The sequence below is a fragment of the Pelodiscus sinensis genome, chromosome 3 (genome assembly GCF_049634645.1).
Source record: "Pelodiscus sinensis isolate JC-2024 chromosome 3, ASM4963464v1, whole genome shotgun sequence".
NCBI lineage: Eukaryota > Metazoa > Chordata > Testudines > Trionychidae > Pelodiscus > Pelodiscus sinensis.
The window spans coordinates 128,995,097-129,011,571 of record NC_134713.1 but is presented as its reverse complement, the minus strand read 5'-3'; positions in this window follow the sequence as shown (position 1 = coordinate 129,011,571).

Sequence of the window (16,475 nt, the reverse complement as noted above, 5' to 3'; positions counted from 1 at the left end):
CAATATTAAATGAAGTTTGCCTCCTTCTTAGGTTTGAAGGAAGATATACACAGCCTCTCACCCATTCCCTGTTAGAAATTACATAAAATAAGTTATATTATAAACCAGAACTGAGTTTATTGACCATAAAAGGTATATTTTAAGGTAGCAAACAGAACAAAGCAAATTACTAAGAAAATAATACAGCTAAAAGAGAAAGGAGGATTAGCATATTATATTAAAATAGCTATGCTTTAAAATCATTGAACAAATTATAAATGTCATTATTGCCTCTTTTTCCATCTAATTTTTCTGATATATAGGACACCGAACAAAAATGTCCTCTTTCCAAAAAAATGTGTGCACATCTTGAAAGACTAAATGTGGCAGCCAATCCACAGACAATTTTCCTTTTCTCTTTTTCTCTTGTATTCAAGCTTCCACAGCCTGACAGAGATTCAGTCAAACACTCCTTAGGGTGTCAGTGATGATCTCTCACCAATACGATCCTATATCGAGATAAAAAAATTATCTCCAGATATTGAGTGATCTAGCTGATTTAGTTAATTTGCTAGCTGGCAATGAGTAATTGTATTTTTCTGACTGATAACTGAGTTTTGTTTTGTATCTTTTTTGGATTTTTCCCCCAAATTAAATCCATGAAATCAATTCTGCTTAGAAATAAAGAAGGAAAAAATAACTTTTACCATTCCCAGTTATTGTTTTTCCTTTTAAATCAATAACACTTTTTCAATACTGTTGTCTGTATCCACCTGTTCTTCTGACATTGTAACGTGGAGGAATTGGTATGCATGAGAGAAGTCTTCACTGCACACTAATTGTGGCCTGTCTTCATTCTGGCAGATTTTGCTTATTGCTTCTGAACAGTCTTTGATTTTTTAGAAACATTAAACATTTCTGTATAATATCCAAGTCTACATAATGATTTTTTTAAAGTGACAGAAATATGATGAAATTAAATGTGAAAGCATAAAAGGTTGAAAAGGAAGAATGAGAGAAAAGTATTATTCAGTTACAGATGTTGGAGATGAAATATTAGGTCATCTAGTCCATCTCATTAGTCAGTTAGGTAATGATGAAGGTCTGATCTAAAGACCACTAAAGGTAGTGTGAATCTTTTGATAGGTTTCCATGGGCTTTATAGCAAGTTCCTATTCCGCAAAACTTTTTTGTAGTGTAAGGCTATCGTCTGCTTTTTTCAAATAGCTATTTATAATTATATAGAGAAATTTGCACAGGTGGTTATGCAGGTTTTAAGTCTGGTATAGTAGAATATATCACCAGGTAAAAACCACAGGTATGGGATGCAAGTTCTGTTTTATATAAAATATACAGAAATCTCTAGAGCCCTTTTTCCATCCACGCACATGTGCATAATTACACAAATAATTGCCTCTCTTGTTTTTGTCTCTAGGTTTTTATAGTAACCCCATTTCTTGGCATCAGAACATCTTATAGTCTGCTGGTTAAACAAAAGCTCGACCTGTAGTGCTAGGGTTAAAAGGGATTTTTTGGACGTATAAGGAGAACATTGACAAGGAGCATAGAGGTAATCTTTTTCTCTGTATATTCTTCCAAGACCATCATGGGAGCACTGTGTCCAGTTAAAGGTCACATTTTTCAAAAGAGCCTGTAATTTAGAAGTCAGCCTTTTTCAAAAATGACTTAAGTGCCTTTGTGGATAGAGGACTAGGGGGATTATCCTATTGATAGATTGCAATTAACAAATCCCCCATTTGGCTGCCATTTAACCTCACACAATGCCTATTTTTTTTTTGCCACAAAAATCCCCATAACACCCGAGGTTCTGCCGCTGGGCAGGCTTGCTAGTTTCCTCACTCTAAGCAACTGTACCTCTTACTGAAGCCTCAGAATGATCCATAATTCAGGGGAAAACAATCACCTGCCTATCTTGCCTCTGGGCTCCATTCTAAGGCCAGGGAGAGTGGTAATACCTCCCTTATAAACTTTTGACATAGAGCCTAGATGCTCACCCAGAGCTTAGGAGTCCCAGATTCAATTTTCCACTCTGCCTAAAGCTATGTCTACACTACAGATTTTTTGGGGGTTCTCAATTGACCTGAGTTAATGCCTGCGATTAACGCAGGATAGGATTAATGCATTAAAAAACTGAACATGTTAATCGCAGGTGTTAATGCTGTGCTGCGCATGGATGTTCTTGTACTTATCAAATTCTACTTAATAGTTTAATAGAATTTAAATATGTAAGCATCTTATTCCATTAAAAGACATAAAATTGGTCAAGAACTTAGGGGACTCAGAGGTGGTGACAGAAGCAAACCAATTTTTCCCCTCCAGATTTTAAAGAAATGAAGGCATATAATTTAGTCAGTGTTCACATCTAAGCCTTACCTGTGACTCACTAAGGGTATATCTAGACTACATGCCCCTGGCGACAGAGGCATGTAGATTAGGCTACCTGGCATAGGAAAATGAAGTGGCAATTTAAATAATCGCCGCTTCATTTAAATTTAAATAGCTGCTGCACTGAGCTGATTAGCTGTATGCCTCCTGGGATGAGGTTTACCTGGGAGGTCGACAAATGCCTTTGATGTTGACCGCGGAGCGTCCAGACTACCGAGCTGAGCCAACAAACAGCTGATTGGCTCAGCGTGGCAGCCATTTAAAATTAAATTTTCCTGTGCCAGGTAGCCTAATCTTCATGCCTCTGTCGCCACAGGCGTGTAGTCTAGACGTACCCTAAGAGCTCAACCCAACAAAGTATTTGAGCACCTGTTAACTTTAAATCAAGTGGTCAATTGCTTTCTGGATCAGGGCCTGATTTACTCAAAAATATAAATGACTTCTTAAATAAAGTCAACAAATTTGTGCTCTGTGGTTTACTTTTAAACGATTCCATTTGCAGCAAAAGGATTCAATTGATTCCAAGAGAGCTGCTTTGCAGTTATATAATTTTGCATATTGAGCATAGTATTATGGTGAATGGAGTTAACCTGTTGGGATTTCATTCTATATCTGGGTGCAAAAGTATTTTTGACATAGTTTCCTATTTGATAACTTCCTACTGTTTAATTCTTTTCATCTTTTCATTTTTATTTTCATGAGTAGATGTATCTTTCTTAATGCACTGCATTGGAGAAGATATTCAGAGCCAAGCTTTTCAAATATAGTTAATAAAATAAGTTAATATATACAAATAGAAATGTTTGGCCCCTGGAAATATTAAGGACTAAGTTCCTTGGAACTAATTTTCAGTATACTTGAGATGTATCTTTTTAAGATGAAAGTTGGCTCTGATTTATAGAATCAGTATACAGTGCCTTATTAAACTGTCACTCAGAGTACGACAGTGGAAAACCCATTACTGATTTAATTGGGTCCATGGTACTCTTCAGCCTAGTAGTGACAGTTACTAGCATGTGGCCTACTATATAAAATCAGTGTGATAACGCTAACTGTGTTGGATTGCCAGGGTGTATGCAGATGTGACCAAGGAAAAAGAACATCAACCTTGCCTTGAGCCTTCCAGTTGAACTTCAAAATACAAGAAAAGCTTTGAGGATTAGACTTTTAAAAATAAACAAATAAATAAAATTAACTTGCACTCCAATACACTGGAGTGCGTATTAACTTCTTTTCACTTGCTTGCTTCCCAGTAAGTCATTAGCCAATAGGTAGTAACAGGAAAGAAAGACAATTATCTTAATCCAGTACTACTCTCTGCTCTTATCTAGAAGGATTTAATTGTTTCATTTTAATATTGCATAAACAATTAAATAACACATTGATATGCAGTCAGATATGACAACATGCCCATGGATGTTCTTGTACTTATCAAATTCTACTCAATAGCTTCATAGAATTTAAAGTTATGGTCATTTAGTCTGACATCTTGCATAACATAGGCCACAGAATTTCACCCAGTAATTCCTACACAATGCCCATATATTTGTAGTTCAGCTACATTGTATGTTTTAGAAAGACATACAATTTAGATTTAAAAGTTTGAGTAATGGGGAAACCACCATATTCTTTGCTAAGTTATCATTAAATTACCCTCTCTTAAAAAAAATTGCCCCTTGTCTGTAGCCTAAAATGTAGCTAGCTTCAACTTCTAGCTGTTGTATGTTTGATTAAAGAGTTTTCTATCAGAAATCTCCCCATGTAGTTATTTAGACTGAGATCAAGTGACCTCTTATCCTTCTCTTAGAGAAGTCAAGTAGATTGAATTTCTTACGCTATGTCTACACTACAGGGTTTTTTCAGAAAAAGATATGAAAATTGAGAACCACAATTGAGATACCGGAAAAGCTCCTTAGTGTAGACATAGCCTCGGTCTCTCCCTCTGCAACATTTCCCAGAGCCCAATTCATTCTTTTAGATTCTTTGTGAACTCTTTTCCAATTTATCATCTTTTTGGAAGCAAAAGTAAATTTGGCAGCAAGAGTAAATTCTTTTACAAGTACCTGAGGTCCAAATCCACACAATACTGGGGCACCTCATAGGCCTAACACCTAAAAGGGTATGTCTACACTACCACCCTAGTTCGAACTAGGGTGGTTAATGTAGGCAACCGAAGTTGCAAATGAAGCCCGGGATTTAAATATCCCGGGCTTCATTTGTATCTTGCCGGGCGCTGCCATTTTTAAAGCCCCGGTAGTTCGGACTCCGTGCCCGCGGCTACACGCGGCACGGAGTAGGTAGTTCGGATTAGGCTCTCTAATCCGAACTACCGGTACACCTCGTTACACCCAATTTGGTACTCATGCTCATAGGTCACCACCTGACCAAGGTCCCATTCAAAATCTGGTTGGAGGTGATAGCAATGTCTATCATATAACTTCAAGCCCAGTGGTGAGAGCATCCACTTAAAATGTAAGAAATGTAACCTCAGTTCCTGAAGGGTAGAAAGGATTTGAACGGCAGACTCTCGCCACTCACAGGAACATGATCAAACTGCTGAGCTATGGGATAGTCTGATGTGGGGAGGCTCTCCCAGTCTCCCCAGTTGAAGCTTTTTGACTCTGGCTAAAGAAAAAAAAATCATCAGAGCAGGCAGACTGGATCTTCCACTTCCCGGGTGTGAGTCCTAATCCCTGGATCATAAAGTCATTCTGACATTATCTCTGACGCTATCCATATTTACAGTGAAACAGCTTCAACAGGAGAGATTGAGGGATCCGAAAGAAGCCTGCAGTCTAGACGTAGCTCTAGAAAGAGGTAATAGTATCACATCCCAGGATCAAATTCTAATCAGCAGACTATGAGATTTTCTGATATGGGGCTCCGCTTGCACTGCCCCTTGGAAGTGCCAGAGTGGCACTTCAAAGGGACTTTGCAAAGTGAAGTGGGGGATCAGCTGGAGTCCCCAGCTGATCCCCGGCTCCTAATGCACTGCCCCTTTAAAGCACCAAAACAGCACTTCAAAGGGGCAGCTCAAGCAGATCTGGGGATCAGATCTGGGGACTCCAGCTGATCCCAGCTCCACTTGCACTGCCCCTCTGAAGTGCCACTCCAGAGCCTTAAAGGAGCAGCGCTGCATGGAGCCCAGGGTCAGCTGGAGACTCCAGCTGACCCTGGTCTCCCCCTTGTGCTGCCCTTTGGAAATGCCAACACAGTGATTCCAAGGGGCAGCGCTGTATAGAGCCCGGGGTCAGCTGGGAACTCCAGCTGATTCCAGTCTCCATGCAGTGCTGGCCCATTGAAATGCCACCATGGCATTTCAAAGGGGAGTTGCATGCAATTAATCTCATGATTAAATGCGATTAAAAGTTTTAATTAGTTGACAGCCCTATTAATAATCCATTAGCTTCCAGAACTGGGCATCATATTTCCTTAGGAACAAAGCCCTTTGGACATGGGATTCCATTGGCTTCTGGAGTCTAGTGAGAGGCTTAATTTTTCAGCTCTGCTATAGGCTGGATTCAAAGAGACTGGGTTTTAGAGATACGTGTTAAAAAGTTAATGTTTAATTTACTGAACTGTGTTTTCTGCACAAGAGTTGATTGACCCAGATTAGTCTTTGTTTCTTTCAGAATATATGGAAATTAGCACCTGGATTTCCTTGTATTCTCTCCTAGCTATAGGTTCAAATTTAAAGCCCATTATGAAGTAGAACCCCCCCGCTCACCCTGCACACACACACACATACACACACACACACACACACACACACTTGTGGGAAAACTGCCTATCCTTTCACTCTAAATAAATAAAAACTGAATGTAGTATAGACTTTGTAGCCTTGTTTATTTTTCCATGCAAATCACCCTATCTTAAACACTTTTATATAAAGGAAGCAAACTTGCAGGCCCAATTTTGGCCTTCCAATGACAGTGGCTAGAAAATCAATCTGAATAATTGACTCTAAGCACAGTTCTCCCCATTGTGCTTCTATAATCAATTATAACTGTTATGAAGGAAACAAAAGCCTTGTTCTCTTTGTCAGGGAAACCATGCTGGGATTAACTGTGCATTAAGAGTGGAGATGCCCATGTTAAATTAATTTGTTGACATCTGTGCAGGCAAGGCATCTAGATGCCAATTGACATAACATGCCATTGTGGTGCATATGGAGACCCTACTACAGTCTGGCATAAAACTGATGGTAGGGTTGATCTAGCTATTTTTTACTTGCACAGAAAGAGATTGCTATATTCTCCCACTGAACACAATGGCAAATTTCTGAATAGTTCTTTTAAAAAGAGAGCAGCACTGAGTTCAGCAAACAGCAAATCTGTCAACAGTTTATATGTAAGTAACTTTTCAGGCTAAATATTTGGACTGGAAATCTCATAGGAATAGTCTTTCTTAGGAGATTTATGACACTAGAGTTTCTGATCCTGGTTGGAAATGTTGTTTGAACAACCTCTCTCACGGTCTCACCCCACTTTCATTTTGACCAGAATTTGGATGTGAAAAGGCTTGTGAAAGATCCTTAAGTTTTCAGTGTAAGCTCATCACTATAAAAAGCCCCAACGTTTAGGCAGTCATTACAGGAAAGAGTTAAGATATTTTTCAGAGCACATCTTGCTACATACATGTGCTAGTTATCATCTAAGACTGCTCTTCAGCTGAACTTCCATGGCTCTGGAATGACTGTCCTTTGAAGTCTACTGGTGCTAGACATTGGCAGCATTGGGGATGTAATGATCAGTGTCTGGAAGAGACTCGTTTTTAACCAGTGAGTAGATACTATTAATGCTGGGGACTGATCTTTCTAGTGCCCATTAGCTGTGTGTTTGGGTAAATATCAGCACTGAAGGTAGCAGTGCATGGGGTAGAGAAGAACAGTCTTCTCAGGGCTACTATTCCCCCTTCTGCACAGAAGAACAGTGAGTAGGTGAATTCTTGGCTCCTCTAATATGATGGCCAGCAGTGTTGTAAAATAATCTCGGATTATTTCCCCCTTTGGAGGGAACCAGGATTCAGACTGTGACCTTGCAGCCACAAAGATTACAGTGGAAATCAGTTTATCTAAGCCTCCATTATCTAATTAGTTTCCTGTATTAAATGAAACAGAGTTGTAGGGCTCGGGCTATCAGCCCTGCTGATTCTCCTTATTATCCAAATTTGATTAACCAATCTGGCCCCTTTTCCAATTAGATTGAACAGGGTTCCTTGTATTTAAGGGAATAAATTTCTCTTACATGGGAATTAGTGATCCCAACTTGTACTGAATATACATATAGTAACTGTCCCAATTAGGGTTTCCAGCTTTGCCAACCAGACAGACTAGACACCATTCACAGTAATGGAGTTCCGTCAGGAAAGTTGGCAACCCCACTCCTAGGACTTAATATGCACCATGGCCATGAGCTCACTCCCTCAGCAAGGACACTGAAATTCTACCTATGCAACATACCCCAGCTCAAATACCAGTAATTAGACAAGAATATTCAATAGGTAAACAAATAGAGGTGAACTGAATATAGACTCTCTACTATGTTGTCTTTTGCTAGTATCCATCTGAAAATGCTACTCTAGTTTCTGCTGCAAGGCAAGGCAATGTTCTGACAGTACAAGGTTAGACAAATTAGAAGGGACTGGGGTCATACAGGAAACTTGAATATTATTAGTCATCACATATCACTTGCAAGGTATCATGCAGCACTTGGGCTAAGGCTTAGATAGCTAGCACCATGACACCTCCTTCAGAACAGCTTTTAGCAGAGTTTGCATTGTATTTATTCCATGCTCACGAGTAAAGAAAAGAAAATCAAAGGGTTCTTTAAAAAAACATGTTGATTAAAGACACAAGGTGAGTGATGTAATATCTTTTAAGAGGCAAAAATAACTACACCACCAATGTGCAAATATTTTTCACAACATCATGCCATATCTGAACTCTCATTCCTCATCCTCAAAGGAAACCTGCAGGACACTTTCAAAAGATGAACCGGGGAGCGTGAATTCATAAATTTTCTAGATTCCAAAAATGGTGGTTTTAATAGACGCTGGCATCATAGCTTACAACAGTTAGTAACCCACTAAATCTTTTTGTCATATGACTGCAAAGGTGTTAACTAGCCACTTCACCTTCAATGGTTTTTTACAATGTGTGTTTCCTGCTTTCCTGGGGAAGGGAGTAACAGTAAAATTTACAGATAATACTAAAACTTCAAAAAGATCTCACCAAATGAAGTGATTGGGCAACAAAATGGCAAATGAAGTTTAAAGTTGATAAATGGAAAGTAATGCACATTGGAAAAAATAGCCCCAACTATATCTACAATATGATGAGGACTAATTTGGCAACAACTACTCAAGAGAGAGATCTTGGAGTCATTGTGGACAGTTCTCTGAAAATATCTAATCAGTGTTTAGTGGCAGTCAAAAAAAACAAACAGAATGTTAGGAATAATTACAAACGGGTTAGAGAATAATCATAGAATACTAGGACTGGAAGGGACCTCAAGAAGTCATTGAGTCTAGTCTCCTGCCCCCATGGCAGGACCAAATACTGTCTAGACCATCCCTGATAAACATTTATCTAACCTACTCTTAAATATCTCCAGAGATGGGGATTCCACAAACTCCCTGGGCAATTTATTCCAGTGTTTGACTACCCTGACAGTTAGGAATTTTTTCCTAATGTCCAACCTAAACCTCCTTTCCTGCAGTTTAAGCACATTGCTTCTTGTTCTATCCTCAGAGGCCAAGATGAACAAGTTTTCTCCCTCCTCCTTATGACACCCTTTTAGATATCTGAAAACGGCTATCATGTCCCCCCTCAGTCTTCTCTTTTCTAAACTAAACAAACCCAATTCTTCCAGCCTTCCTTCATAGGTCATGTTCTCTAGACCTTTAATCATTCTTGTTGCTCTTCTCTGGACCCTCTCCAATTTCTCCACATCTTTCTTGAAATGCAGTGCCCAGAACTGGACACAATACTCCAACTGAGGCCTACCCAGCGCAGAGTAGAGCGGAAGAATGACTTCTCATGTCTTGCTCACAACATACCTGTTAATGTATCCCAGAATCATGTTTGCTTTTTTTGCAACAGCATCACACTGCTGACTCATATCCAGTTTGTGGTCCACTATAACTCCTAGATCCCTTTCTGCTGTACTCCTTCCTAAACAGTCGCTTCACATTCTGTATGGGTATGTCTACACTACCACGCTAGTTCAAACTAGCGGGAGTAATGTAGTCATCCGCAGTTGCAAATGAAGCCCGGGATTTGAATTTCCCGGGCTTCATTTTCATGAAGCTGGCCAGCACCATTTTTAAATGCCGGCTAGTTCGGACCCCATGCCGCGCGGCTACACGCGGCACGGACTAGTTAGTTCGGATTAGGCTTCTAATCCGAACTGGCTGTACACCTCGTTCCAAGAGGCGTACAGCTAGTTCGGATTAGAAGCTTAATCCGAACTAGCTAGTCCGTGCCACGTGTAGCCACGCGGCACGGGGTCCGAACTAGCCGGCATTTAAAAATGGCGCCGGCCGGCTTCATGCAAATGAAGCCTGGGAAATTCAAATCCCGGGCTTCATTTGCAACTGCGGATGACTACATTACCCCCGCTAGTTCGAACTAGCGGGGTAGTGTAGACATACCCTTAGTGTGAAACTGATTGTTTCTTCCTAAGTGGACCACTTTAAACTTCATCCTGTTTACCTCAGACCATTTCTCCAATTTGTCCAGATCGTTTTGAATTATGACTGTATCCTCCAAAGCAGTCGAAACCCCTCCCAACTTAGTATCATCTGCAAACTTAATAAGCGTACTTTCTATGCCAATATCTAAATCGTTGATGAAGATATTGAACAGAGCCGATCCCAAAACAGACCCCTGCGGAACCCCACTTGTTATACCTTTCCAGCAGGATTGTGAACCATTAATAACTACTCTCTGAGTACGGTTATCCAGCCGGTTATGCACCCACCTTATAGTAGCCCCTTCTAAGTTGTATTTGCCTATTTTATTGATAAGAATATCATGCGAGACCATATCAAATGCCTTACTAAAGTCTAGGTATACCACATCCACCACTTCTCCCTTATCCGCAAGACTCGTTATCCTATGAAAGAATAAGACAGAGAAAATCTTATTACCTCTATATAAAACCATGGTACACCCACATCTTGAATACTACATACAGATGTGGTCACCTCATCTCAGAAAAGATATATTGGCATTGGAAAAGGTTCTTAGAAGGGCAACAAAAATGACTAGAGATTTGGAATGGGTTCCATATGAAGAGAGATTAAAAAGACTTGGACTTTTCAGTTTAGAAAAGAGGAGACTAAGGAAGGATATGATAGAGGTCTATAAATCATTACTGGATTTGGAAAAAGTGAATAAGGAAAAGTTATTTACTAGTTCCCATAATATAAGAACTAGGGGTCACCAAATGAAATGAATAGGTAGCAGGCTTAAAAGAAACAAAAGGAAGGTTTTACTTCAAGCAGCACATAGTCACCCTGTGGAAATCCTTGCCAGAGGATGTTGTAAAGACTAGGACTTTAAGAGGGTTAAAAAAAGAGTGAGAGAAATTTATGGAGGTTAGGTCTATCAATGGCTATTAGCCAGGATGGGTAGGAATGGTGTCCCTAGGCTCTATTTGTCTGGAAATGGATGACAGGAGATGGATCACATGATGATTACCTGTTCTGTTCACTCCCTCTGGGGCATCTGGCATTGGCCACTGTCAGCAGACAGGATACCGAGTTAGATGGACCTTTGGTCTGACACAGTCTGTCCATTCTTATGATAAACAATTTGTTATACCTTGTACTTGGCTGACCCTCTCCTTTTCCAGAACCCAAAAGCTCTGGGTAGCTTAAAAGCTTGTCTATTTTACCAAGAGAAGTTGGTCCAATAAAAAGATATTACCTCATCCACCTTCTTCTCTGATATCCAGAGACTAACATGCAAACAAATATGTTGATTAATGTTTTACAATAAAGTGATTCTGGTAGACCAGAGTTAGCTCTTTTTAAGTCTGTAGGCATCAGCTAAATACTAAAATTCATAGCTAGACCAGATCAGTTCACTCAATGTTAATATTGTTTGAGACAGGTGTTTAGTGTTTCAACGCTATAAAATGCTTTTAAATGGTGTATGGTCAATCTTATGTGTAATGGCTGCATTCAATGCTACAAAGTATAATAAAATTTGTCTTATAACTGTAAAAATGCTGGGTCGACCCTGTGAACTCAGATGGGAAGGACAGGTCCCCCTACACATCCAGGAGGGCTATCAAAAGTAAGTGTAGCTTTGTAAGACAAAAGCCTCATAGCTTGCCGCACTCGAATATGAAAACTTTTGTCAGTCTCAGTGGCTTAAACAACCCTTACCCCAAAAGACAAAAGTTTTGCTGTGGTAAGTGGCAGTGTAAATGTCTCGTTGACAGGAGAACTCCCCACTCCATAACACAAACCCTATTCACTGTATTTTGTCAGCAAAAGTTCCAACAAACAGCTTTTACGGTGTCCAGCTTTTAGAGACACAGCCGCAGTCACGCATGCAGGTGCCTAACTCCCATTGATTCCAATATGAGTTAAGTGCCTAGGCACTTTTGAAACTCCTACTGTATCTATAGGCACTTAAATAGGCTTTAAAGATAGAACTATTTTAAGCAGATTTCTTTATTTAACATGCAATTTGAATGGGCAAGTAAATAAAGACGAGATTATTTTTGTTAACACCTCACTTGAGGATGGATCATTGTCAACTGCTTTTAAAAAATATGCCCTCCCAAAGCAGTTGCAAGGTAAACTTAGAGATTTTATGTAAAGTTTCACAAATAACCACTCACACTGTAATTAAAGATAGGTACAGTTTCCTAGTCATTTCAATAGGTGTGGAAAAACTAATTTCCAGCATGATTCACTGAAAATTATTTCCTTCAACAATGTCTATGATGCTACTTAAACTGATCTAATCTGACATGGGTTATACTTTTGAACAGTTGGAATTTTTTTTTTATAAATCAATTAAGTAGAACAAAATGTAAGTTAGTGAATTCAACCAGTGTTTGCTATTAACTTATAACCACAAGCAGGTACAATACAGTAGTTTGAAGAGGAGTGAAAGGGAAAAGAATCAGGGAATCAGAGTAATTCTTTGTTTGATAGAAAAATCAGTATGTGATCTTGAAAATGAATTCAAGGCTTGATCCTTTTCCGGGGGAGGGTCAGGAGGAAGAGGAGGCTGGCTCTCCCCAATGGATCTGTGAAACGTTTTCATAACATTCTGGTTTAATCATCAACAAATGGTCTAAGTAACACTTTATAGACTAACAAAACATGTAGATGGTATCATGAGCTTTTGTGGGCACAGCCCACTTCTTCCGATGACCAGAGTTTTGAGTTTAGGATGTGCAGACCCAAAATAAATAGGGGAGAAAGGGGAATCAGAAACAAGGAGCAGAGGGTATGGAAATATCAAAAGGAAAAACAGGAAGGCAGAACTGGGAATCAGTAAGCTCCTGAAGATTGGATAGTTAAAACGAAGCAGATAAGAATCAAAGGCAATAACAGGAATCTTCACAAAGAGCTTTTTGCACCTTCATTGAAAGTTAGGTTGATATTGTCCCAACTGTCCCTCATCACGATTGAGGCCATTAGCATGAGAATTGAACTTGCGGATGAAATGAGCTTTTTTTATTTCACATGATGATTGGACAACATCAAAACATGTGGAGGCTATGAATGTATTTTCCCCTTGCTAAGTTCTGGGAACAGAAGTGATACTTTTTTACTAAGTGAAAAATTTAATAGGAAAATCCTTTTAATTAAATACAAAATATTGGACAATTTAAGGACTAAGTGTATAGTGTACATACAAGGGGCAAAGCTAAAGCTGAGTTTTGGGACTTAACTGCATTTCCTCGCTATGGCATTCTCAACTTTCTCTTTGCCTCAGAAAATCTTTGCCTCAGATTTTGTGCATAGATATAATATACAATGTATCTGAACTTCAAGTGTTCAAGAATCAAGAGACTCCCAACACTGGAAATAATGAAGTTGTCTTAAAAGTACCATAAGACTGAACTCTAAGGATATGTCTACACGGCTGCTTTATTTTGTGATACTTCCGATATCCTGAAATAGCATTTTCCACATCTTGACAGAGTACCTGTAATTTCTAAATATAATCGAAATAACAGGTGCGCTATTCCAAATGTCCTGGTAAACCTCGTTCCACGAGGATTAAGGGATTTGTCAGAATAATAGTCTAATTTTGAAATAGACAATCTCGAAATAAGCTCAAAATAAGGTATGCAATTTGTATAGCTCAAATCGTGTAGCTTATTTTGAGCCAGCACCGCAGTATAGATACACCCTAAGTGTTTTTGTGTGTCTTCTGATGTTTGAGCCTTTAAATTACTATTTCATTTTTTTCATCAAAGCATACTGCAGTCAAAATCCAAACTTTAAAAACATACAAAATGTGGTATTTCCCCTGGTTACTGCAGAAAGGGAACAGTCTTTCTGGATTTTTTCATGCTCTTCCTCTGACACTATCCTGCTTCCATTCCCATCTATCTGTCCCCTCCATAGCCTTTCCTCACTCATCCAGTCTTCTACACACTTCCCACACAGCCTATGGTCTCTCATCTCTCCTATATTACATTGTCCCCCTATTTCCACACACAATCAATATCATGATGTCAGGACAGACTATTCTGAGGATCTGAGAGAAGATTTTATACATGTCATCTGTCAGATTTTAAACAGATCAAGAGTTTCAATCAGCTATTGATAAGCTTTCACTTAGGATGAACAGTTAAAATGAATCAAACTGTGCAAAATCATTCAGATTTCATTTTTCTTCCAATTGTTGTATAGACATATTTCTAATAAAAGGTCAGCTGACAAAGAGTCAGATTGCCCATGGACAGATTTCATCCATAGCCCAATTTCAGAATACCAACTATTAACATTTTAAAAAAAGAAATCAAGTGGTATCAAAACTAATAGCGTGAAATATCACAATGCCTAGAAGACAGAAGGAGAGTGCACATTGCATTTTAGAACTACTTCAGAATTCAACCTCAATAATGAGGTGAGACTAAGCACCTTCATAGTATTTACCTAGCCACAGTAGGAATTAAACTAATGATTTATCTCCACACACTCACTGGTAATGAGGAAAATAGGATTTGTTGGTAACCTTTTCTGTACAGCAAGTTCAGATAGAAGTGGCAGCAAAATGCTCCAGTCAGTCCTAGCAGTGTCTAGAATGTTGCTAGTAAGAAAATCCTTATATATTTCTTTGACATTTTGTAAAACCTACAAAATTGAAGCATCTGGGATTAGTTTTAACAACATACAGCCAAATTCTCTCAACTACCATAGTATAAATTTGGAGTAGCTCATCCATTCAGCATCAATTGGAGTATTAATGTCCCATTTAATTTATAAAGATGATTGAATGAAATGTAGCTAAAACTTGCAAGCACAACAGACACCTATCTTAACATCGTCTCTGTATCTGCTATGGCTTCCCTTTCTATGTTATGAATCCGTGCATCAAGTCTGAGACTGCCAATCTATGGGAAATTACCTTATCAATGACATATGGCAGGCTGCGCTTCATATCCTTATAACATATGGGAGCATTTCAGTGGCAAGCATTCAAATTTGATCTATGACCCTGAGAGTATCAAGTTTACATCTCTGATCTTACTTGCCCATATATGTGCCATGAACATAGGCCTATCATGAGTCCATATCTGATCATTCACAATCCCCAAATGATTTTTGAAAGAGAAACATAAATGAGTTTTTTGTCTTACCTACCATTTTGCTAAAGAAGGTTTGGAGTGAGAGGGAAGATAGAAGACTGCTTCTTAAATAGAGATTGTTATAAGTGAGCTGCAGAAGCAGAAAATCAAGAGGCTCAGCTAAGAGACATGCTCTGGAATGTAAGACTTCCAGAGAGACTAATCAAATGTGGCTGGTTGAGATTAGCCAGATTTTTAAAGGTAAAAGTCATTGCAGTGCAAACTCTAGGAGATTTGCATTGAACATCCTAAAGTAGCAGTAACAATTTTTGTCAGCATAATTTAGTGAATAGTACAATGTGTATACCATTTTATGGAAATTCCTCTCTTAGATAGGAATACAGAAAAATGGAAGACAGTCCTTACTTGCAAAAAAGCCAAATCTTTATATAACGCCAATATTTGAAAGGTATTACTTTACAAATTATCTTGCTCAAATTATCTTATGGATTGCTAATATAAATAATCTGTTTCTTAATAAAAAAATAGACTTGGATTTTTTTTAAATCATTCTTAAGATACTGTGGGTATCTTTAAAACAATTTAATTTATATTTACTAGTTCTCCTAATGGATCTTAACTACCTATTGACATTTACTGCCACAAATTGACATTTAATTTGCATACAAGATACAGCTATCTGCTAAATACATTTACTGTGGCATTTAAATTAAATGAATAAACAGTGACTGAGCTGTGAGACATCACTGCAGATCTCAGGTCTTCAGTGGCATATCAGTTTAGTGATTTGCTTTATCCTCTTTGCATCTTATTTATCTACATGCATCTTTCACCGCACAGAATACAAGCATTCAGAAATGTCCTTTCCTGCTTATTAAGTAATCTACTATAGAACTAGAAGAGTGGGAGGGAAGGAAAGGGGAATTTGAAAGATACTGACTGATGTCTCTTCTCCCCGTAACAATTTTAAATGGATGTGTATCCCAAGTTAAAGTCCTGTACAGATCCACAGTTGAATAATTATCCCGCCTACAAAAGCAAAATGCAAATAAAAAAAGTCACAGCCCAAGCTTTTATCAGTGCATCTGTCTTTTGCTCTATTAAAGTAGCCCTCTGCTTGACTCTGTTGTCTTGGCAGTGCATGTTTTATGATAAAGCAGTTCTCGTAGCCTATGACAGGAAAGAGTAACCTGGGATGGATGGATAGATTAAATAAAAGGGAAGAAAGATGACAGTGCATATTTATATGTATTTAATACTTTGATTAATCCCAGTCTACAAATATGAGAGCAATTTCTA